The sequence below is a fragment of the Balaenoptera physalus genome (genome assembly GCF_965194825.1).
Source record: "Balaenoptera physalus genome assembly, chromosome: 8".
Classification (NCBI taxonomy): Eukaryota; Metazoa; Chordata; class Mammalia; order Artiodactyla; family Balaenopteridae; genus Balaenoptera; species Balaenoptera physalus.
The window spans coordinates 9855243-9879069 of NC_138887.1; the positions used below are offsets into that span (position 1 = coordinate 9855243).

Below are 23827 nucleotides of genomic sequence, written 5' to 3' on the forward strand. Positions count from 1 at the left end.
TACATTTAAAAAGAATGTATATTCTATAGAGTGCAGTGTTCTATGAGATATCAATAAGGTCAAGGTGGTTGACAATGCTATTCAGATATCCTATGTCTTTACTAAATTTTAATCTAGAACTTAACTTGCTAAGAGAAGAATGTTGAAAGCTCCAACTGTTATTGTGGATTTGTCTACTTCTCTTTTCAGTTCTGTCATTCTTACCAGACTTCAGTTGATGTCTGTATTCAGTTTTTGAGGCTTAGATAGCTCAAAAATTTGCTCCACACGTGTGTTTCAGGTGTCAGCTGGAAATATTGGCAGTTTATACACAGAATTTGGTCTTCTACCTGACTCCTCTCCTTCTTGGGATTTCCTTTTAGGATGTCCTCCTACTTTCCAGCTATTGTAGTTGTCCCATACTCTGTCTTCTGGTTTTTCAAGCCAGTAAGACTGAGGGTGACAACTGGGGCCTGTCCTCAAGTGAAAATCCATAAAAATGGAAAACTCACTGAGTCCCATTTCTTTCTCACAAGCATTGACTCCTCTACAGTATATGCCTTTTTTGGTGTTCTCCTGTATCTTCAGGGGCTTATTTTTTTCTATTTGGTTCATAGTTTGCAGTTTTTGCCTTGGTTCAATGGGAAGTACTCAGCTATTATCGGAAGCAGAACCTGTTATTTTCCTACTAATGTCTATAGGATCTGTACTGATTTCTCTCATTCCTGGTATTGGTACTTTGCATCTCTCCCACCTTCCTTTTGGTTGCTCAGTTAAGCTAGACGTTCACCGATTTTATTAAACTTTTAAAAGAACCAGCTTTTATATTCAGTCGATTTCCAAAATTGTCTTTATTTCCTTTTCTACTATTTTTGTTTTTCCCTGATTTCTTAAAGTGGAAGCTTAAATAATTTAATTTAGACTTTCCTTCTTTCCTAATATAAACATGCAAAGTTATAATTTTTCCCTCTAAGCACTGCTTTAACTGCATTCCACACCTTTTGATATGTTTTAAAATTTTTATTCAGTTCAAAATATTTTTCAGTTTCCCTTGTGATTTCTTCTTTGACCCATGGGTTATTGAGAAATATGTTGTTTAATTTCAAAACACTTGGAGTTTTCCCAAATAGCTTCCTGCTACTGATTTCTAATTTAATTATATTATGGTTAGATAACATACTGTGCATGATTTCCATCTATTTAAATTTATTGAAACTTGTTTTATGAACCAGCATAATAATGAGTATTCTGTACACTTATAAAAGTATATTTTGGTTTTTGTGAAGTGTTTTATAAACATCAATAGGTCAAGTTGGTTAATAATGTTGTTCCAGTCTTCTGTATACTTACTGAGGTTTTTATCTAGTGCTATTGATTGCTGAGAGATGAACGTTATAATCACCCACTGTAATTGTTGATTTTTCTAATTCTTCTTTCAGTTTTTGTTTCATATATATCAAACCTCTGCTATAAGTTACATACAAGTTTAGGATTATTATATCTTCTTGATGATCTAACCTCTTTATCATTATAAAACGTCCCTATTTTCAACAGCCAGCATATTTGAACTGATACAACTTTATAACAAAACTATAGTAGATCCATGCAATTTCCCATAAAAAACATATAGAGCAAGCATAGACTTTGGATTAAAGGTGACATTTTGTTAGAGATTGCAAAGAACTTTTCCAGGTTTAAAACTGAGGCAATGACCGTGGAATTTCTTATAAACAAACTAGTCAGGACTCAATTTCATGATGATAGTATGTAAGATAAGTAAGAGAGGACATTGATTCCAACCTAGCTAATGCTAATTTTATTAGTGTCTTTGTGGTAAATATTGTCTAGTTTGCACTTACTTTTATGACAAGATGTAATGGCCTGCTCAATTGTTTTCTCAAAGTATCTGTGTCAAAATTTTCCCTGTTTTCTTTCAATAGCTGGATACTTCCTTAATATGCTAAGTGATATGTACTTCAGTCCCCACAACTAGTTACATGCTTAGTGGGAAAATTCTAGCAATATCTCATTAAAGGTAGGAATAAGACAAGGAAGCTCACTGTCTTCACTATTATTAAATATTTTTACTGGAAATACTAGCTAATGCAATTAGATATGAGAAATTAGAGGTAGAAAATTTGGAAAGGATTAGGTAAAACTATAACCATTTCAATGATATGATTGCAATCCTAGAAAATCTAAAAGAATCAACTCCAAACAATAAGGCATCCGTAGTAATAACTAACATTTTTGAGCACTAACATTACCACCTCTATTTTAACTCATTGAATCATCATACTATCTATCAGAAAACAATAAGAAAATGTATTAGATATCCCTACAAGAAGTTCAGAAAGAGGGTGAGTTCCAGGTTTGGAATGATAATCCATCACTTCATGCAGTGGTCCTCAGCATCAGCTTTATTCCCTTGGGGCTGCCAAATGGCTGCCAGGGTCAGTGTTGGGCTAGAAGTTTCCATGTCAAGAGGAGAATGTGTTGGAAACTTTCTTGTAAGCATGAATCAATACCATATCAATACCATAGATAGTACATGTATATAATCTGGTTTTCTAACGCGGATGTGTGATCAAGAATTTGAAGACCACTGCCTTGGACTAAACTTGGTTAGTCTGGTTATGTAACACATCAAATTTAGGTGACCCACCAATTGTGAGACTCATTGATTTGTGGAGGAAAGGTACTTGTGAGATAGGCTGGACCTGGGACCCTTTACTGGAGTGCTTGGTCTCATTTTCTGGAGGAACAGAATACAAAGAAACTATAAGGGACTAAAAATAACTGCACACATGTGCAGTTGGGGCAATTATGAACAATAAGATACAAAAACTCCACAAACCAACTGCCACTTCTGAGGTGCTGTGAGCAAAAGAAGGGTACTGCACGTGATCCCTGCACACAGCACCACCAAAGGGGTGGGCAGACCACCTAAACTATGCCTCCTGCCCAGCCCATGGACCTGCCCTCCTTGTTACCCCATTTAAAGACCCAAGCAGCTCATTCCGCTGCACCTGTTTCTTGTTTTCACTCCTTCCTGATGCAGCAGGAGCCCCACAAAGCCTTGCCTAGAATTCTCCTCTGGCCTCTACCAATTTCTACTGATTAAAGAGTCTAAGGGCCTGGGTCGTAGGTAACACTCCAAGCTTGACATTGAAAAAGTAAAGGATGACGTTATTACTAGTGACGATGGCAATGGAATGATCAAGATGAAAACAGTAATTACTAGCATTTATTGAGCACTTACAAAGTGCCAGACTATTCTGAGCACTTTACATCCTCAGGACAAATCTATTAGGCAAATACTACTATTAATCCATTTTACTAGTAAACTCCATGCGAACAGAGAACATTACAGTTTTTTCTTAGCAATGCATTACCTGGAGCACAGTAATAATTTAATAAATATTTAATGAATAAAAAAAATGAGTATTGCCAAATTTCTCAGCGGAATAGGGCAAGATGGCCTTTAGTGCCAGAGCCGGGCTCATATGGCCCGGGCTTTCGCATACTTGGAGGTGAACCAAAGCACCAGATCCCTGCAAGGGACAACACGAACCAGCGGTTTAAATTTCCTCGGCAACCGCTGCTGGACTGAATGTATGTTGCGGGCTAACGGGGCGCAGAAAACAAAAAACGGAGATTTGAGGAGACAAACCCCCTCCCGGCTGGCGTACGAGCTTCCGAGAAGCCTGGCCGCTAAATCAATTTCAGCGCGGGACCCGGCCCTGGGGGATCCGCAATCCTCCCGACTCGCGTCCCGACTCTCTAGCCGCGCGAGGAGGCTACGCCGGAAGTCTCGACTGCTCCTCGGAGTGTGTCCACCTGCCGGCTTTTACCCCACCCACTCCCCACGCCCCACGCCCGGAAGGAGTCCTCACGCTTGCCGCGGCGTGGTACTTCAACGCCGGACAGGTTAGCGTCGCGGCGGGAGGCAGAGTCGGGTCCCTCTCACCCCAGAAGCTTTTGTTTCCGTAGTCCTGAAGGCCGCGTTTGCACGCCAGGTGGGCTGCTGCAGGGGGAGCCCCTCAGGGGCCACCTTGCTGTCGTCGCCGGGTCGCCACCTCCCGCAGCAGCGTGGTTGGCGCCTGGGGGCCCGTGGTGGGCTCAGCGCCTCGGGATGCTGCAAGGTTCCCCTCCCCCGCCCCCCTTTGTAGCTAACGGTGGCCTAGCCCTGTGGTCCTCGCTGAGCGTTCCCAGGAGCACATTTGTGAAGCGGTGGGGTCCTGTCGAAGAGGTGGAACTGGGCATTTTGTCGGTGGTTCCAAGTTACAACAGTCTGAGGAGGACCTTGCCCAGATGATTGTAGAAAGGAATTTTCTGGCTCGGTGGTCTGAATAGTTTTTGTCTCGTCACATTTGAGCTCCATACAGGGGCTGACGATAGAAGTGATTTTCAGTGTAAGTGGTTTTCAGGTGTTTAAGTGTGTGTATGATTGTCAATCAGTCTGTGCCTGTGTGTGAGAGAGAGGGAGAGGGAGAGAGAGCACGGGCGCTCGGTAGCTGTGTGTAATTTAAAAAATCCGTAAATATATTTTGCTTCTTGCTTCTTCTGGTCTCTTCTCCTGATTCCTCCTTACTCTCACCTGAGCGGTATTTCTCTACTTCAGCTTTGGATAGAAGTAGCAATTCTCTACCTAGGCTTTACACATTTAAAACAGATCTGACCGTGTTAATCCTCTGCTTAAAATCTTACTGGCCTTCCCATTATTTCAGGATAATACAAATTCCTTAGGCTGGTTTCAAGACCCTTCAAGGTCTTGATTTTGCTGAGTTTTTCAGTCTCATCTCCTTTCATGGAAGCACACATACACACCGTATGTCCCCTATCGTGCCAACCTGCAGTAGTTTCATCTCTTTGGCTATGACAAAGTTTTATAATGGTTTACCCACATTTGGCAATTTATTTTTTCCATTCAGTCAGGATATATTGAATTCCTGATACTGCGGGCACTGTTTTAGGAGCTGGGGATATAATGCGGAAAAAAACCCCAACCCAGTCTATAGTCCTTTTGAAAAATAACAGCTTGACTGCGATGTAGTTCACATACCATAGAATTATAAAATACACATAAATTTTTAGGGCATTCACAAAGTTGTACAACCAACACCCCAATCAATTTAAAGACATTTTCATCACTTCCAAAAGAAGCACTGTACCCATTAGCAGGCTCTCCTGATTTCCTCCTTACCCCACCCCACTCGTAGACCTAAGGAACTATTAATCTACTGAATATATATTCGGCTATTCTGGACAACTCATATAAATGAAATCATAAAGTATGGGACCTTTTTTGATCGTCTTTCACTTAACATTCATGTTCATCCATGTTGTAGCGTGTATCAGCACTTCATTCCTTTTTATTGCTAGATAATATTTCATTGTGTGGCTAGTCCACCATTTATCCATTGGTCAGTTGATGGGCATTTGGATTGTTTTGGCTCTTACAAATAATGTTACTGTGAACATTCATGTACAAGTTTTTGTGTGAACGTCATGATTTCATTTCTCTTGGGTATATACCTAAGAGTAGAATTGCTGGGTTGTATGGTAATTCTACGTTTAACATTTTGCGGAAATGCCAGACTTTTTTAAAGCAGCTGCACCATCTTATATTCCTGTAAGCGGTGTATGAAGGTTCTGATTTCTTCCCATCCTTGCCAACACTTGTCATTATCTGCTTTCTTTTTTTTTTTCCTTAAATTCTAGCCATCCTAGTGGGTGTGAGGTGGTATCTCATTGTGGTTTTGATTTGTAGTTCCCTGATGGCTAATGACGGTTGAGCATCTTTTCATGTGCTTTTGGCCATTTGTATATCTTCTTTGGAGAAATGTCTATGCATATCCTTTGTCCGTTTAAAAATTAGGCTATTTGCTTTTTATCATCGAGTTGTAAGAGTTCTTTATATATTCTAGGTCCAAGTCCCGTATCAGATATATGACTGTCATGTGGATTATGCTATAGTTCCTGTAAATGGAAAGCACATGAGGTTAATTTTTACTCTTCCTAGAGACCATGTTATAGATCTGCGGAGTAATTTAGAGTGAATTACTATGTGTGAAATACTGGGCCCAGGAAAAATGATGGGAAGAACCTGTGAGCAGCATTTTAAGATTTGAAAAATGAAGCAAGTGGAAACAGTTTATATAATTTTCCCATTCCCTACTGAGTTTTGTCTTTTCCGTATTGATTTGTAGGAGTTCTTTGTGTAGAGATATTAACCTATTGACTGTTAGATATGGGGCACATATTTTCAGTCTATTTGCTTGTAAACTTTGTTTTTGTATCTTCTACTATGCTAAAGCTTTACATTTTTGTATAGTCAAAGACTGTCAGTCGTTTCCTTTAAAAGGCTTCTGGGGGTACTGATGTAGTTTGGGATACTATTTTTAAATGATGGGAGTTACAGAAACTGACACAGTAGTTCCCTGGTTAGTGTGACATCTGAGTCCATGGTACTGTATTTAACTTTACAGGCAGGCCTTATTTTATTGTGCTTCATTCTATTGTGCTTCGCAGTTACTGTGTTTTTTACAAATTGAAGGTCCCTGGCAAACGTGCATCAAGCAAGTCTATTGGTGTCATTTTTCCAACAGCGTTTGCTCACTTTGTGTTTCTGTGTCACATTGCGGTCATTCTCACAATATTTCAAACTTTTTCATTATTATTATATTTGTTATGGTGATCTGTCATCAGTGATCCTTGATGTTACCATTGTAATTGTTTTGGGGTGCCGTGAACCGTGCCCATATAAGACAGTGAACTTAAATGAGAAATGTTACGTGTGTTCTGACTGCTCCACCAGTTGACCGTTACCCCGTTTCTCCCTCTCCTTGGGCTTCCCTATTCCCTGAGACAAAACAATATTGAAATTAGGCTAATTAATAACCCTGCATTGGCCTTTAAGTGTTCAAGTGAAAACAAGTGTTGAACTTCTCTCACTTTAAGTCAAAAGCTAGAAATAACAAGCTGTTGAGGAAGGCGTGTCAAAGGCCTAGATAGGCTGAAAGCTAGGCTTCTTGCACAAAACAGTTAGCCAAGTTGTGAATGCAAAGGAGAAGTTCTTGAAGGAGGTGAAAAGTGCTACTCCAGTGAACACACAAATGATAAGAAAGCAAAACAGCCTTATTGCTGATATGGAGAAAGTTTTAGTGGTCTGGATAGAAGATCTAACCAACCACAGCACTCTCTTAAACCAAAGCCTAATTCAGAGCAAGGCCCTAACTCTCCTCAATTCTGTGAAGGCTGAGAGAGGTGAGGAAGCTGCAGAAGATAAGTTTGAAGCCAGCAGAGGTTGGTTCATGAGGTTTAAGGAAAGAAGCCATCTCCATAACAAAAGTGCCACGTGAAGCAGCAAGTGCTGATGTAGAAGCTGCAGCAAGTTATCCAGAAAATCTAGCTAAGATAATTAATGAAGGTAGCTACACTAAACAGTGGATTTTCAACGTAGATGAAACATTTCAACAGAGGAAGCAGCCTTATCTTGGAAGAAGATGCCATCCAGGACTTTTATAGTTAGGAGAAGTCAATGCTTGGCCGCAAAGGACAGGCTGACTCTGTTAGGGGCTAATGCAGCTGGTGACTTTCAGTTAAAGCCAGTGCTCATTTACCATTCCGAAAATCCTAGGGCCCTTAAGAATTATGCTAAATCTACTCAGCCTGTGCTCTTTAAGTGGAACAACAAAGTCTGGATGACATCACATCTGTTTACAATATGCTTTATTGGCTGTTTTAAGCCCACTGTTGAGACCTGCTGCTCAGAATAAAAGATTCCTTTCAAAGTACTGCGGCTCATTGACAACGCACCTGGTCACCCAAGAGCTCTGATGGAGATGTATAATGAGATTAATGTGGTTTTCATGCCTGTTAACACAACTATTCGGCAGCATATGGATCAAGGGGTAATTTCGACTCTCAAGTCTTACTATTTAAGAAATACATTTTGTAAGGGTAGAGCTGCCAGAGATAGTGATTCCTCTGATGGATCTGGGTGAAGTCAATTGAAAACCTTCTGGAAAGGCTTCACCATTCTACATGCCGTTAAGAACATTCATGATTTACAGGAAGAGGTAAAAATATTAACAGGAATTTGGAAGAAGTTGATTCCAAACCTCATGGATGACTTTGAGGGGTTCAAGACTCCAGTGGAGGATATAACTACAGATGTGGTGGAAAGAGCAAGAGAGCTAGAATTAGAAGCGGAGCCTAAAGATGTGAGTGAACTGCTGTGAGCTCATGATAAAACTTTAATGGATGAGGAGTTGCTTCTTATGGATGAGCAAAGAAAGTGGTTTTTTGAGATGGAATCTACTCCTGGTGAAGATGCTGTGAAGATTGTTGAAATGATAACAAAAGATTTAGAATATTACATAGACTTAGTTGATAAATCAGTGGCAGGGTTTGAGAGGATTGACTCCCAATTTCGAAAGAAGTTCTACTGTGGGTAAAATGCTGTCAAACAGCATTGCATGCTATAGAGACCATTTGGGAACGGAAGAGTCAATCGATGCGGCGGACTTCATTGTTGTCTTGTTTTAAGAAATGGCCACGGCCACCCCAGCCTTCAGCGTCCACCACCCTGATCAGTCAGCAGCCACCAACACCAAGGCAAGACCCTCCACCAGCACAAAGATTACAACTGTCTGAAAGCTCACATGGTGGTTAGCATTTTCTAGCAATAAAGTATTTTAAAGTTATGTACATTGGCTTTTTTAAAGATACAATGCTATTGCACACTTAATAGACTGCAGTATAGTATAAACATAACTTTTATAGGCACTGGGAAACCAAAAAATTTGTGTGACTCACTTTATTGCAATATTCGCTTTGTTGTTGTGGTCTGGAGCGGAACCCACAGTATCTCCCAGGTGTGCCTATAGAGCATTCATTGTTTCAGACACTTGTGCCTCCCTATCTCTCTGCCTTGAAAAATATGCTAAAATGTGCTTCAGCTTTGTTGGTTCATTTAATTTTCTATTTCAGACGGACTCCTAGAAGTTATTTCCTTATTCTCATCGTCATGTTTAGTCTACTGCACTAGATTTGTGAGAGCTGTATTGGACAGTTGGTCATCAAATAGTAGGTACTTATTACATGCCAGCAGAAGTTTATTTGAAGGTTTTATTTGTGCAGAGCTTGAATGTAACTGCTGGTTCTATATTGATTGGGACATGCTGGGAACAGTTGTTTTATAAAATCCTATTAACGTTATTTTGGTGTTTGTTTTTCTCATTTTATTGGTTTAAAGGTAGTGGTAATTCAGGTATTTTTAGGGTCTCTGAACATTTTGAGTAACTGAGGAGAGCTATATACCATAGCTCCTTAGAAAATTGCATTTCTATTTTACATGCAATATCTAGGGCTTCATTGTTTCCCTATGGCCTGATTTGTTAGGATGACTCTGTGTTTCTTGCTCTAGTGTTTGTTTTTTTTTGAAATTGTGGTAAAATGTACAGGACATCAAACTTAGCATTCTAACCATTTTAAGTGTACAATTCAGTGACATTAAGTACATTCATGTTGTTGTGCAACTATCACCACCATCCTCTCCAGAACTTTCATTTTCCTAAACTGAAACCCTGTATACCTGTTAAATAATAACTCCCCATTCCCTCCTCTCTCCAGCCCCTTGTAACCATCATTCTACCTTTTGTCTCTGGAATCATAAAATATTTGTCCTTTTGTGTCTGATTTATTTCACTTTGCATAATGTCTTTAAGGTTCCTCCATATTGTAGCATATTGCAGAATTTTCTTTTTAAGGGTAAATAATATTTCATTGTATGCATATATCATATTTTGTTTATCCAGTCATTAGTTTATAGACATTTGGGTTGTTTACATCTTTTGGCTATTATGAATAGTGCTTCTATGAACATTGGTACAGTTATCTGTTTGAGCTCTTTTGAGTGTGTACTGTAAGTGGAATTGCTGGGTCATAGGGTAATTCTCTGTTTAATATTTTGAGGAACCATTCATATGCTTCAGTGTTTTTTGTCATTCACATAAAATATGAGATTTAAATAAACTGTGTAATTTAGGCAAGTATTAATTACCACATTTACCTTTCTAAAAATATAAATTCAAAGAGCCATCTCCTAGTTGAAGGGATGCAGGGGTTTTTGTCTTAGGACTTGGAGATCTTGGAGTTTTAAAATTATGTACTAGAATTCAGATTAAATAACAGGTTTATCTGTTCTGTTTGGGATAGGTTCCCAAATCCTAAACTTCTTCTTTTTTTTTTTTTTTTGGAAGTTAAAGTTAGGAGCATTCAAAGCTGAGGGAAAAATCACACCCAAAACCTCGAAGGTGCACTAAATAGTGTGAGAACTAATAGTTATGCTTGGCTGGAGCACAAGTGGCATAAAGAGAAGAAGTGAAAGGGAAGAACTAAAAGTAGGTTTGAACCTAATGCTGGAAGGGTGCATATAGCTGAGTCATCAGTTTGATAACAAACTCCATTTTGCTTTAAGTACTATATGTATTTCTTGAAATTTTTATAAATTAGTAACTTGCCTAGAGCTTCCTCAGCCAAACCCTAATTTTGAAAGTCTTTTCATGGGAAGAAAATGTGCTTCTCTAGCTTTTCCTTTATATACTCTGCCGATACCACCCAAAAAGTATTACTTGTGCCTGGTTTTTACCTACACCTATATTCCCCAACAAAGAAAAAATTAATGAAAGTCAAAATATGACATGATAGTTAGCTCTAAGATGTAAAATTAGTGAGACTAGCCAAGCAATTCCTACAGGAAAAATTTACAAGTCTCTGATCAGGTAGGACAGCCCTTTTTTTTTTTTTTTTTTAATCAGTCATCAATTTTATACACATTTTTACACAATTTTATACAAATCCTAAACTTCTTTATGATCTAAACTCCTGTTTTTTTTTTGTTTTGTTAACTGTGTATTCAGTCTTTTTGGACAAATTACTTATCATGGCAGATGGTAAGATGGAGGTGATTTCGCATACTTGTATTGTTGCAAAGTTCTGGATGGTTCTGTTACCATTCTGCTGCTTTAGTTGGATACTCTGGCACTTACTCAGGTATGCTGTGAATATTGCTGCTTCTGACAAGCAAGTTCACTTCCGCCGGTGCAAAGATATCCATGTCATTAACTAGTGAAGGATGGGAAATGGCCACTATTATTCTTTTATTACTGTACAATTATTTTTTCAACGATTCCCCTGATGTTGGAACTGTAAGTTGTTTTGGGTACGGAGATCCCTCTCAGTAACTGGCCTCCCTGAGATAAATGGGGAAGTGTAGATAAACAGACAACAGTATGACTCAACCAAATCTTAGAACACTAAGATCTCATGCCTGCCAGACCCTCCCTCTTCCCCTTCCCCTCCATTTGCAACATCTTTCATAAACTCCTGTTTAATATTTCCTCATCACTGTTACAGCCCATACCCCATGGTAAACAGCAAGCGTATTATCAGGAGAGATGGAAGGAACAAATATGTTAATGTGACTTTCGCTCTCAGTTTGGGTCCATTTGTCATCTGGGCTGTCACCTGATCATCCATCTTGTGGGCTCTTGGTACCTTTTGGCATTTGGCATCTACAGATGCACTAGAAAGGTCCCCAAATGGATTTGGATGCTCCAGACTCTTGGAACTTGAATATGACTTAGATTTGTATGTGATTTCCCTAGCATCCAGCAAATACCAAGATTACATAGATGCTGAGTACCCACCTTGGCCTGTTTATGCCTCAGCTCTTTGAGTAAGACAAAACACAATCACATAAAAATGACTTTGTAAGACTTTTTTTTGAGGTTACCAGACAAAGGTGAATATTAATCCCTAGTTTTTGGTAATAGATTGTTACCTTTCATCAGACTTATCGATACTAGGGACAAAGTGATTTACTTCTAGTGTACGTCAGTAGCCTTTAGAAACACTTCCAGGTCCATATTTAAATATGTCAACGTGCTTATGTCAGATTAGGACCTTTCAAATTTTATTTGGGCCACAGGCCTTTGCATAAATGGCAAAACTGTTGAATTTTATGTGAATACTTTTGCATTTTAACTTTATGATGTTTCCTCCTTTCTATAAACATATGGTACTATTTTTATTCTCTTAGTCTGTATCTTTTAAAAAATTATCATATAGTAAAATTGACTGTTTTACCTTTTGGTTTAGTTCTGTGAATTTTAATTTTTTTAATAAATTTATTTATTTTACTTTTATTTTTGGCTGTGTCGGGTCTTTGCTGCTGCATGCATACTTTTAGTTGTGGTGAGTGGGGGCTACTCTTCGTTGTGGTGCACAGGCTTCTCATTGTGGTGGCTTCTCGTTGCGGAGCACGGGCTTTAGGCGCATGGGCTTCAGTAGTTGCGGCACATGGGCTCAGTAGTTGTGGCACATGGGCTCAGTAGTTGTGGCTCATGGGCTCTAGAGCACAAGCTCAGTAGTTGTGGCGCACGGGCTTAGTTGCTCCGTGGCATGTGGGATCTTCCTGGACCAGGGCTTGAACCTGTGTCCCTTGCATTGGCAGGCGGATTCTTAACCACTGTGCCAGGAAGCCCCTTAGTTCTGTAAATTTTAATACATGTATAGATTTGTGTAATGGCAACTATAACCAAGGTATACCTCACCTCAAAAACTCCCATGTGCTGTCTCTTCATGGTCACCTTTCCCTCACCCAGGTAACCAAAACCAAAAAAGTAAATGTCATTTTGTGCTTTTTATTTAGGGAAGCAGTAAGGTTGTGTCCCTTTCTTTTCTCTTTACCAGTGATTTTTATCCAAATGTGATGGAGCTAAAAAGGATAAAATAAACATAATCCCTTTTCATTTTCTTTCAGAAACTTGCAAACTTTCTCACAAACTTGATTAGGAATAAAAACATTTTGCTTGTGATTCCTTCCAGAAGGTGGCAGTGTTGTGCTATAATAGGACATAAAGATCGTCTGCTTGAAAATATCAGTAATTAAGTTTTTACTTCAGGAAAACAGGACAGTTAATTAAGAATTAACACTTAACTCTAGAATCTGTTTTCTTTGGATCAGTTCCAAAGTCTGTCTTATTCCTAGCAAAGCAGTCTGTGGATAAAATTATCCTTTAATTCTTTCATATTTGTTTTCAAATAGTTTTAAATGTTTGCAGAAGTAGGAGTTAACTTTAACCTTTAGGAGTTAAAGTTAACCTTTGTGGCAAGAATAACTCCAGTGTTATGGATGAATCTGTGAGTCACAGAATCAGTCGTATCAGTGAGACCGCAGGTGTTTTATATTTCAACCTTCTTTGTCACAGGTAGGAACCCCATCTGTAACATCCCTCACAACTGGTGGCATTAATTAACCAGCAGATGGAGCAGATGCAGAAGAAAGATACAGATTTTGATTGCCAGCATCCTGAGTTTGAAGCTTTAATGGAGGTATTCAGTGAGAAATGATGAAGTGGAGCTTGTGAGACATTCACACTTAGATGACTCACAGGTTTTCAAACCTAATCCACTCAAAAAGGGATTCCCTTTCTCCTTCCAGCAACTTACATCTGACAGTATATACTTCCCTGGGAACTGGGTCCGCCATTTATCCAGATGCTCATGCAAGATACTTGGGATCATCTTTAAGACCTCTCAACATTCTCTTAATTCTACCTCTTAGGTAGAATTTCGCAAACCTGGTTACTTCATCTCTACCTCTCTCATCCTAGTCCAAACTACCTTTATCTCTCACCTGGATACTGCTTTCTAATTGGTCTGCCCAAATGTGTTAATACTTTATTTTTCACACAAAAGATATTTTAAAAAATATAAAATCTGATCATGTCAAACTCCTGCTTGAAACTCTTCTATTATTTGCCTTTATACTTAGAATAAACCTGAAATATTTAACTTGATCCACAACAATCCTCCCTTCCAGCCCCACCCCCTGATCTGGCCTCTCTGCTTCCTGCTACAGCCTCACATCATGCCACTGTTCCCTCGTTCACTGTGCTCCATCCTCTATTCCTTGACTGGAGGAGGGGAGGAGAATAGAACAGGGAGACCTGTTTTTAAGCCAACATGCATTTTAGGTAAAGAAGTGATGGCTTAGTAATTTATTAAAGTTCGTGGCTCATGGGGACATTTTCATAGCAATCAGGAACTCATCGCTTTGTCACTTTTCAACACCTCAACTTAAATCTAGGGATAAATGCACATCTCAGTTCAGATTCTGTGTGGGAAAAAAAAATTATATTCTGACTGAGAAAAGGAAATTTAGGACCAGACAGTCATTACCTGTTATATTCCAAGTGTGGCTAATCCTTTGTATTTGAGAGCTTTCACTCATTGTGTCTAAAATGACTCTATTTTTGTAATTTCATCCTTCTAGCATTTAATTATGCATTAGCTTTGTTTTTCACATGTGTGAGTCTTGCCTCAGCAACCAATTGGACCACACCACCATCTGGGGCTTAGATGCTATTGGTGGCATCCCGAATAAGTGATAATTGTGCAGCCTGTTCTTGAGTTTCTTGCTTCCCAGGGCAGTTCATTCCTTTTTGGGATAGTTTTGTCTGTTAAGAAGTCCTTCTCTATCTTGTACCAGATCTCTGGTTTGCAGTTTTCCCACACTGGTTCTAGCTTTCCTTGGAGGCATAGAGAACAAGCCTAACTTCTCTTCCCCCATTAGCTCTTTAGCTGTTGAAGTAGCTGTTGTAGCTCGCAGCATATTCCCCTTGATAAACCTTCTCAGCTTCTTCAAGTATTTCTCAGTGTTTTCACTCTTCTGGGGACTTTCTACTGACTGTCTTCTAGTTTAGTGTTTGAAAGTGTGTTTTGAGACTACCTGCAACACAGTCACTTAAGATACTTGTTAAAAGTGAAGATTCCTATTGGATTAAGATGGTAGATTGACTTCTGATCTTGCTCCCTATTGAAACCCCACTAAAACTATAGTAAAGATTCCAAAGGACAGAACATTAGGAAAGGAGATAAGAACAAAACAATTTGAAAAACTGAAAAGCCCAAGCAAGAGTGAATGGAAATTTATCTCGACCCCCAAGAATCATGACCCGTAAATTGGCAGAAGGAAAAACTGAAACTAATCATATTTACCTTGTAAATCCTCAAGAAGCTCAAGAACTGGGCAGTGCCAGGTATTCCTGGAAATTGGGATACAAGGGAGATAAAATAAGGAAGACTGGGTGAATACTGCTGATTAGTAACTCCCAGTGGATGCTGTTCACCTTGGGGCAGATGCTGAAGGCTCAAAGCGATGATCTCTGGATAAAGTAGCATTTCCTTACGGGAAGGCATTCCTAGAATTTCTCAGGAAATTTTATGTTTATTCGAATCCCAAATCCTGAGGAAAGTCATTTAAAAAGTCAGGAAAACAGAAAAAAGGATTTTAAAATTTCCCAAGAATTAAAGCGTAACATATTATTGGATACCGTTGGTTCTAGGAGTTCCACTGGCATCAAGTGGAAAGCAAGAAAGGGGCATGCTGACACTGAGTAGAAAGTAAAGGTCTGGGAACTGAGACAGAAGCATCTGGGAGAAAAGCATCATGGTGTAATCAGTTGGTCTTACTCATAGTTGTTGCTGTCTTATAAATGTGTTTTCATGTTCTACCTGCTGCTAACAGGCATTCTTACAAGTAAAATAAGTTTATATGCATTATAAATCCTATGAGTGGTGTCCCAAGAAATAACAAATTTGGGAGCAAAATAAATCTGTAAACTGGCAGTTACAACATAATATTCTGTGTAGTACTGTTAACCTTGCTATGAGATCTCAGTGTTGTATATATAAATATTACCCAATAATTGTTGGTGTTTTCAAGTTCAGCATATTCACTGATAGACTGTGGGGTTGTTTTTTTTTTTTGGAAATACAGAGGAATTGAAAAGAAGGTTTGAAAGTTTTTGTGGAATACTCCAGTATGAAATGAGAACTTAATCTAAAAGCTGAAATAGTAAAAGCGATATTTCAAAGCAAAACCAAAACCAGAGTAAGCAGACAAAATAGTTTGTCGTAAAAAAAATATAGGAGTTTATATGAAGCAATATGTACCCTAACACTCAACTTGAGGGATGCTTTTTGATACACTCTGAATTTGACCAATGTCAACACAAATGAATGAAATTTTTCTGCATCTGGAATATTTGTTATGAAAGACTATTGAACAGGACAAGTAATACATGGTATATTTTAAAATTTCATTTTTAGGATGATAACTTCTAAATATTTATAGTATTTCAACTTTTACAAGGATTTTTATTTGGCATTTATTTTATATTAATGTTTCTTTTATAAGGTCTTTTTTTTCCCCTCAGATTTCTTGAGGTATAATTGATGTATAACATGTGAGTTTAAGATGTACAACGTGATGCCGTTTGTAGCAACATGGATGGACCTGGAGATTATCATATTAAGTGAAGTAAGTCAGACAGAGAAAGACAGATATCATATGATATCACTTATATGTGGAATCTAAAAAAAAAAAAAGTGATACAAATGAACTTATTTATAAAACAGACTCACAGAGTTAGAGAATGAACTTATGGTTACTGGGGAGAAGGGTTGGGGGGGGAGGTATAGAATAGATTGGGAGTTTGGGATTGACAGGTACACACTGCTATATTTAAAACAGATAACCAACAAGGACCTACTGTATAGCACAGGCAACTCTGCTTAATATTCTGTAATAACCTAAATGGGAAAAGAATTTGAAAAAGGATAGATACATGTATATGTATAACTGAATCACTTTGCTGTACTGAAACTAGCACAACATTGTTAATCAACTATACTCCAAGATAAAAAAAAGATGTACAACGTGATGATTTGGAACACGTGTATTTTGAAATGATTGCTACAGTAGGGTTAGTTAATACCTCTGTCACCTCACATAATTACCATTTGTGTGTGGGTGTGTGGTGAGAACATTTAAGATCTACTCTTAGCAACTTTCAAGTATATAACACAGTATTGACTGTAGTCACTATGCTGTACATTAGATCCCCAGAATTTATTCATCTTATAATTGGAAATTTGTACCTCTTGGCCAATATCTTCTCATTTCCCCAATCCCCAGCCCCTGGCAAACACCATTCTCTGTTTCTATGAGTTTGGCTTCTTAGGTTCCACATATAAGTGATATCATACAGTAAATGTTTTTCTCTAACTCATTCCAACTCATAGTGCTCTCAAGGTCCATTGATGTTGTCCCAAATAGCAGAATTTCCTTCATTTTTTTTTAATGACTGAATAATATTCTAGTGTATGTGTATATATCCGTTTTTTATCCATGCACCTATCAGTAGATACTTCGGTTATTTCCATGTCCTCACTATTGTGACTAATGCTGTAATGAACGTGGGGAGTATGGATTTCTCTTGACACAGTGATTTCATTTCCTTTGGAAGTATACCCAGAAGTGGGATTGCTGAATCATATGGCAGTTTTTTTTTTTTTTTTTTTTTTTTTAACATCTTTATTGAAGTATAATTGCCTTACAATGGTGTGTTAGCTTCTGCTTTATAACAAAGTGAATCAGTTATACATATACAATATGTTCCCATTTCTCTTCCCTCTTGCATCTCCCTCCCTCCCACCCTCCCCATCCCATCCCTCTAGGTGGTCACAAAGCACCGAGCTGATCTCCCTGTGCTATGCGGCTGCTTCCCACTAGTTATCTATTTTACATTTGGTAGTGTATATATGTCCATGACACTCTCTTACCCTGTCACATCTCACCCCACCCCCTCCCCATATCCTCAAGTCCATTCTCTAGTAGGTCTGTGTCTTTATTCCCGTCTTGCCACTAGGCTCTTCATGGCCTTTTTTTTTTTTTTTTTTTCCCCTTAGATTCCGTATATATGTGTTAGCATACTGTATTTGTTTTTCTCTTTCTGACTTACTTCACTCTGTATGACAGACTCTAACTCCATCCACCTCATTACAAATACCTCCATTTCATTTCTTTTTATGGCTGAGTAATATTCCATTGTATATATGTGCCACATCTTCTTTATCCATTCATCTGTCGATGGACATTTAGATTGCTTCCATGTCCTGGCTATTGTAAATAGAGCTGCAATGAACATTTTGGTACATGACTCTTTTTGACCTATGGTTTTCTCAGGGTATATGCCCAGTAGTGGGATTGCTGGGTCGTATGGTAGTTCTATTCGTAGTTTTTTAAGGAACCTCCATACTGTTCTCCATAGTGGCTGTATCAATTTACATTCCCACCAACAGTGCAAGAGTGTTCCCTTTCCTCCACACCCTCTCCAGCATTTATTGTTTCTAGATTTTTTGATGATGGCCATTCTGACTGGTGTGAGATGATATCTCATTGTAGTTTTGATTTGCATTTCTCTAATGATTAATGATGTTGAGCATTCTTTCATGTGTCTGTAGGCCATCTGTATATCTTCTTTGGAGAAATGTCTATTTAGGTCTTCGGCCCATTTTTGGATTGGGTTGTTCGTTTTTTTGTTATTGAGCTGCATGAGCTGCTTGTAAATCTTGGAGATTAATCCTTTGTCAGTTGCTTCATTTGCAAATATTTTCTCCCATTCTGATGGTTGTCTTTTGGTCTTGTTTATGGTTTCCTTTGCTGTGCAAAAGCTTTTAAGTTTCATTAGGTCCCATTTGTTTATTTGTGTTCTTATTTCCATTTCTCTGGGAGCTGGGTCAAAAAGAATCTTGCTGTGATGTATGTCATAGAGTGTTCTGCCTATGTTTTCCTCTAAGAGTTTGATAGTGTCTGCCCTTACACTTAGGTCTTTAATCCATTTTGAGTTTATTTTTGTGCATGGTGTCAGGGAGTGTTCTATTTTCATACTTTTACATGTACCTGTCCAATTTTCCCAGCACCACTTATTGAAGAGGCTGTCTTTTCTCCACTGTATATGCTTGCCTCCTTTATCAAAAATAAGGTGCCCATATGTGTGTGGGTTTATCTCTGGGCTTTCTATCCTGTTCCATTGATCTATATTTCTGTTTTTGTGCCAGTACCAAACTGTCTTGATTACTGAAGCTTTGTAATATAGTCTGAAGTCAGGGAGCCTGATTCCCCCAGCTCCATTTTTCGTTCTCAAGATTGCTTTGGCTATTCGGGGTCTTTTGTGTTTCCATACAAATTGTGAAATTGTTTGTTCTAGTTCTGTGAAAAATGCCAGTGGTAGTTTGATAGGGATTGCATTGAATCTGTAGATTGCTTTGGGTAGTAGAGTCATTTTCACAATGTTGATTCTTCCAATCCAGGAACATGGTATATCTCTCCATCTATTTGTATCATCTTTAATTTCTTTCATCAGTGTCTTATAATTTTCTGCATACAGGTCTTTTGTCTCCTTAGGTAGGTTTATTCCTAGATATTTTATTCTTTTTGTTGCAATGGTAAATGGGAGTGTTTTCTTAATTTCACTTTCAGATTTTTCGTCATTAGTGTATAGAAATGCAAGAGATTTCTGTGCATTAATTTTGTATCCTGCTACTTTACCAAATTCATTGATTAGCTCTAGGAGCTTTCTGGTAGCATCTTTAGGATCCTCTATGTATAGTATCATGTCATCTGCAACTAGTGACAGCTTTACTTCTTCTTTTCCGATTTGGATTCCTTTTATTTCTTTGTCTTCTCTGATTGCTGTGGCTAACACTTCCAAAACTATGTTGAATAATAGTGGTGAGAGTGGGCAACCTTGTCTTGTTCCTGATCTTAGTGGAAATGGTTTCAGTTTTTCACCATTGAGGACAATGTTGGCTGTGGGTTTGTCATATATGGCCTTTATTATGTTGAGGAAAGTTCCCTCTATGCCTACTTTCTGCAGGGCTTTTATCATAAATGGGTGTTGAATTTTGTCGAAAGCTTTCTCTGCATCTATTGAGATGATCATATGGTTTTTCTCCTTCAGTTTGTTAATATGATGTATCACATTGATTGATTTGCGTATATTGAAGAATCCTTGCATTCCTGGGATAAACCCCACTTGATCATGGTGTATGATCCTTTTAATGTGCTGTTGGATTCTGTTTGCTAGTATTTTGTTGAGGATTTTTGCATCTATGTTCATCAGTGATATTGGCCTGTAGTTTTCTTTCTTTGTGACATCTTTGTCTGGTTTTGGTATCAGGGTGATGGTGGCCTCGTAGAATGAGTTTGGGAGTGTTCCTCCCTCTGCGATATTTTGGAAGAGTTTGAGAAGGATAGGTGTTAGCTCTTCTCTAAATGTTTGATAGAATTCACCTGTGAAGCCATCTGGTCCTGGGCTTTTGTTTGTTGGAAGGTTTTTAATCACAGTTTCAATTTCAGTGCTTGTGATTGGTCTGTTCATATTTTCTATTTCTTCCTGGTTCAGTCTCGGCAGTTTGTGCATTTCTAAGAATCTGTCCATTTCTTCCAGGTTGTCCATTTTATTGGCATAGAGTTGCTTGTAGTAATCTCTCATGATCTTTTGTATTTCTGCAGTGTCAGTGGTTACTTCTCCTTTTTCATTTCTAATTCTATTGATCTGAGTCTTCTCCCTTTTTCTCTTGATGAGTCTGGCTAATGGTTTATCAATTTTGTTTATCTTCTCAAAGAACCAGCTTTTAGTTTCATTGATTTTTGCTATTGTTTCCTTCATTTCTTTTTCATTTATTTCTGACCTGATCTTTATAATTTCTTTCCTCCTGCTGGCTTTGGGGTTTTTTTGTTCTTCTTTCTCTAATTGCTTTAGGTGCAAGGTTAGGTTGTTTATTCGAGATGTTTCCTGTTTCTTGAGGTAGGCTTGTATTGCTATAAACTTCCCTCTTAGCACTGCTTTTGCTGCGTCCCATAGGTTTTGGGTCGTCGTATCTCCATTGTCATTTGTTTCTAGGTATTTTTTGATTTCCCCTTTGATTTCTTCAGTGATCACTTCGTTATTAAGTAATGTATTGTGTAGCCTCCATGTGTTTGTATTTTTTACAGATCTTTTCCTGTAATTGATATCTAGTCTCATAGCGTTGTGGTCGGAAAAGATACTTGATATGATTTCAATTTTCTTAAATTTACCAAGGCTTGATTTGTGACCCAAGATATGATCTATCCTGGAGAATGTTCCATGAGCACTTGAGAAAAATGTGTATTCTGTTGTTTTTGGATGGAATGTCCTATAAATATCAATTAAGTCCATCTTGTTTAATGTATCATTTAAAGCTTGTGTTTCCTTATTTATTTTCATTTTGGATGATCTGTCCATTGGTGAGAGTGGGGTGTTAAAGTCCCCTACTATGATTGTGTTGCTGTCGATTTCCCCTTTTATGGCTGTTAGTATTTGCCTTATGTATTGAGGTGCTCCTATGTTGGGTGCATAAATATTTACAATTGTTATACCTTCCTCTTGTATCGATCCCTTGATCATTATATAGTGTCCTTCTTTGTCTCTTGTAATAGTCTTTATTTTAAAGTCTATTTTGTCTGATATGAGAATTGCTACTCCAGCTTTCTTTTGATTTCCATTTGCATGGAATATCTTTTTCCATCCCCTCACTTTCAGTCTATATGTGTCTCTAGGTCTGAAGTGGGTCTCTTGTAGACAGCATATATATGGGTCTTGTTTTTGTATCCATTCAGCCAGCCTGTGTCTTTTGGTGGGAGCATTTAAGCCATTTACATTCAAGGTAATTATCGATATGTATGTTCCTATTCCCATTTTCTTAAATGTTTTGGGTTTGTTATTGTAGGTGTTTTCCTTCTCTTGTGTTTCTTGCCTAGAGAACTTCCTTTAGCATTTGTTGTAAAGCTGGTTTGGTGGTGCTGAACTCTCTCAGCTTTTGCTTGTCTGTAAAGGTTTTAATTTCTCCATCGAATCTGAATGAGATCCTTGCTGGGTAGTGTAATCTTGGTTGCAGGTTTTTCTCCTTCATCACTTTAAGTATATCCTGCCACTCCCTTCTGGCTTGCAGAGTTTCTGCTGAAAGATCAGATGTTAACCTTATGGGGATTCCCTTGTGTGTTATTTGTTTTTTTTCCCTTGCTGCCTTTAATATGTTTTCCTTATATTTAATTTTTGATAGTTTGATTAATATGTGTCTTGGTGTGTTTCTCCTTGGGTTTATCCTGTATGGGACTCTCTGTGCTTCCAGGACTTGATTAACTATTTCCTTTCCCATATTAGGGAAGTTTTCAACTATACTCTCTTCAAATATCTTCTCAGTCCCTTTCTTTTTCTCTTCTTCTTCTGGGACCCCTATAATTCGAATGTTGGCGCGTTTAATGTTGTCCCAGAGGTCTCTGAGACTGTCCTCAGTTCTTTTCATTCTTTTTTCTTTATCCTGCTCTGCAGTAGTTATTTCCACCATTTTATCTTCCAGGTCACTTATCCTTTCTTCTGCCTCAGTTATTCTGCTATTGATCCCATCTAGAGTATTTTTAATTTCATTTATTGTGGTTTTCATCATTGCTTGGTTCCTCTTTAGTTCTTCTGCGTCCTTGTTAAATGTTTCTTGCATTTTGTCTATTCTATTTCCAAGATTTTGGATCATCCTTACTATCATTATTCTGAATTCTTTTTCAGGTAGACTACCTATTTCCTCTTCATTTGTTAAGTCTGGTATGTTCTGACCCTGCTCCTTCATCTGCTGTGTGTTTTTCTGTCGTCTCATTTTGCTTATCTTACTGTGTTTGGGGTCTCCTTTTCACAGGCTACAGGTTCGTAGTTCCTGTTGTTTTTGGTATCTGTCCCCAGTGGCTAAGGTTGGTTCAGTGGGTTGTGTAGGCTTCCTGGTGGAGGGAACTAGTGCCTGAGCTCTGGTGGATGAGGTTGGATCTTGTCTTTCTGGTGGGCACGTCCACGTCTGGTGGTGTATTTTGGGGTGTCTGTGGCCTTATTATGATTTTAGGCAGCCTCTCTGCTAATGGATGGGGCTGTGTTCCTGTCTTGCTAGTTGTTTGGCATAGGGTGTCCAGCACTGTAGCTTGCTGGTCGTTGAGTGAAGCTGGGTCTTGATGTTGAGATGGAGATCTCTGAGAGATTTTTGCCGTTTGGTATTACGTGAAGCTGGGAGGTCTCTTGTGGACTAGTGTCCTGAAGTTGGCTCTCCCACCTCAGAGGCACGGCCCTGATGCCTGGCTGGAGCACCAAGAGCCTTTCGTCCACACGGCTCAGAGTAAAAGGGAGAAAAAATAGAAAGAAAGAAAGAAAGAAAGAAAGAGGCTATAATATAGTGAAGTAAAATAAAGCTATTGTAAAGCAAAGCTATACAGACAAAATCGCACCCAGAAGCATATACATATACACTCACAAATAAAGGAAAAGGGGAAAAATTAATATATCCTGCTCCCAAAGTCCACCTCCTGAATTTGGGATGATTCGTTGTCTATTCAGGTATTCACCAGATGCAGGCACATCAAGTTGTTTGTGGAGTTTTAATCCACTGCTTCTAAGGCTGCTGGGAGAGATTTCCCCTTATCTTCCCTGTTCGCACAGTTCCTGGGGTTCAGCTTTGGATTTGGACCCGCCTCTGCGTGTAGGTCGCCTGAGGGCGTCTATTCCCCGCCCAGACAGGACGGGGTTAAAGGAGCAGCTGCTTCGGGGGCTCTGGCTCACTCAGGCCGCGGGGAGGGAGGTGTACAGAGGAGGCAGGGTGAGCCTGCGGCGGCCGAGGCCGGCGTGACGTTGCACCAGCCTGAGGTGGGCAGTGCGTTCTCCCGGGGAACTTGTCCCCAGATCACGGGACCCTGGCAGTGGCGGGCTGCACAGGCTCCCGGGAGGGGCGATGTGGAGAGTGACCTGTGCTCACACACAGGCTTTTTGGAGGCGGCAGCAGCAGCCCCAGCGTCTCACGCCCGTCTCTGGGGTCCGTGCTGATCGCCGCGGCTCGCGCCTTTCTCTGGAGTTCGTTTAGGCGGCACTCTGAA

General features: G+C 39.0%; 1 protein-coding gene and 1 long non-coding RNA gene across 2 annotated transcripts in view; both read left to right on the forward strand.

Annotated features, from left to right (window-relative positions):
• The window catches only part of COA1 (cytochrome c oxidase assembly factor 1), a gene marked incomplete at its 5' end in the record, with an annotated part of 249294 nt that overhangs the window by 147477 nt on the left and 77990 nt on the right, over positions 1 to 23827 (forward strand).
• On the forward strand, positions 3858 to 17193 carry LOC309666316. The gene is made up of 2 exons (XR_014267044.1): positions 3858 to 3909; positions 13260 to 17193. It is a non-coding gene; the product is annotated as an uncharacterized lncRNA (long non-coding RNA).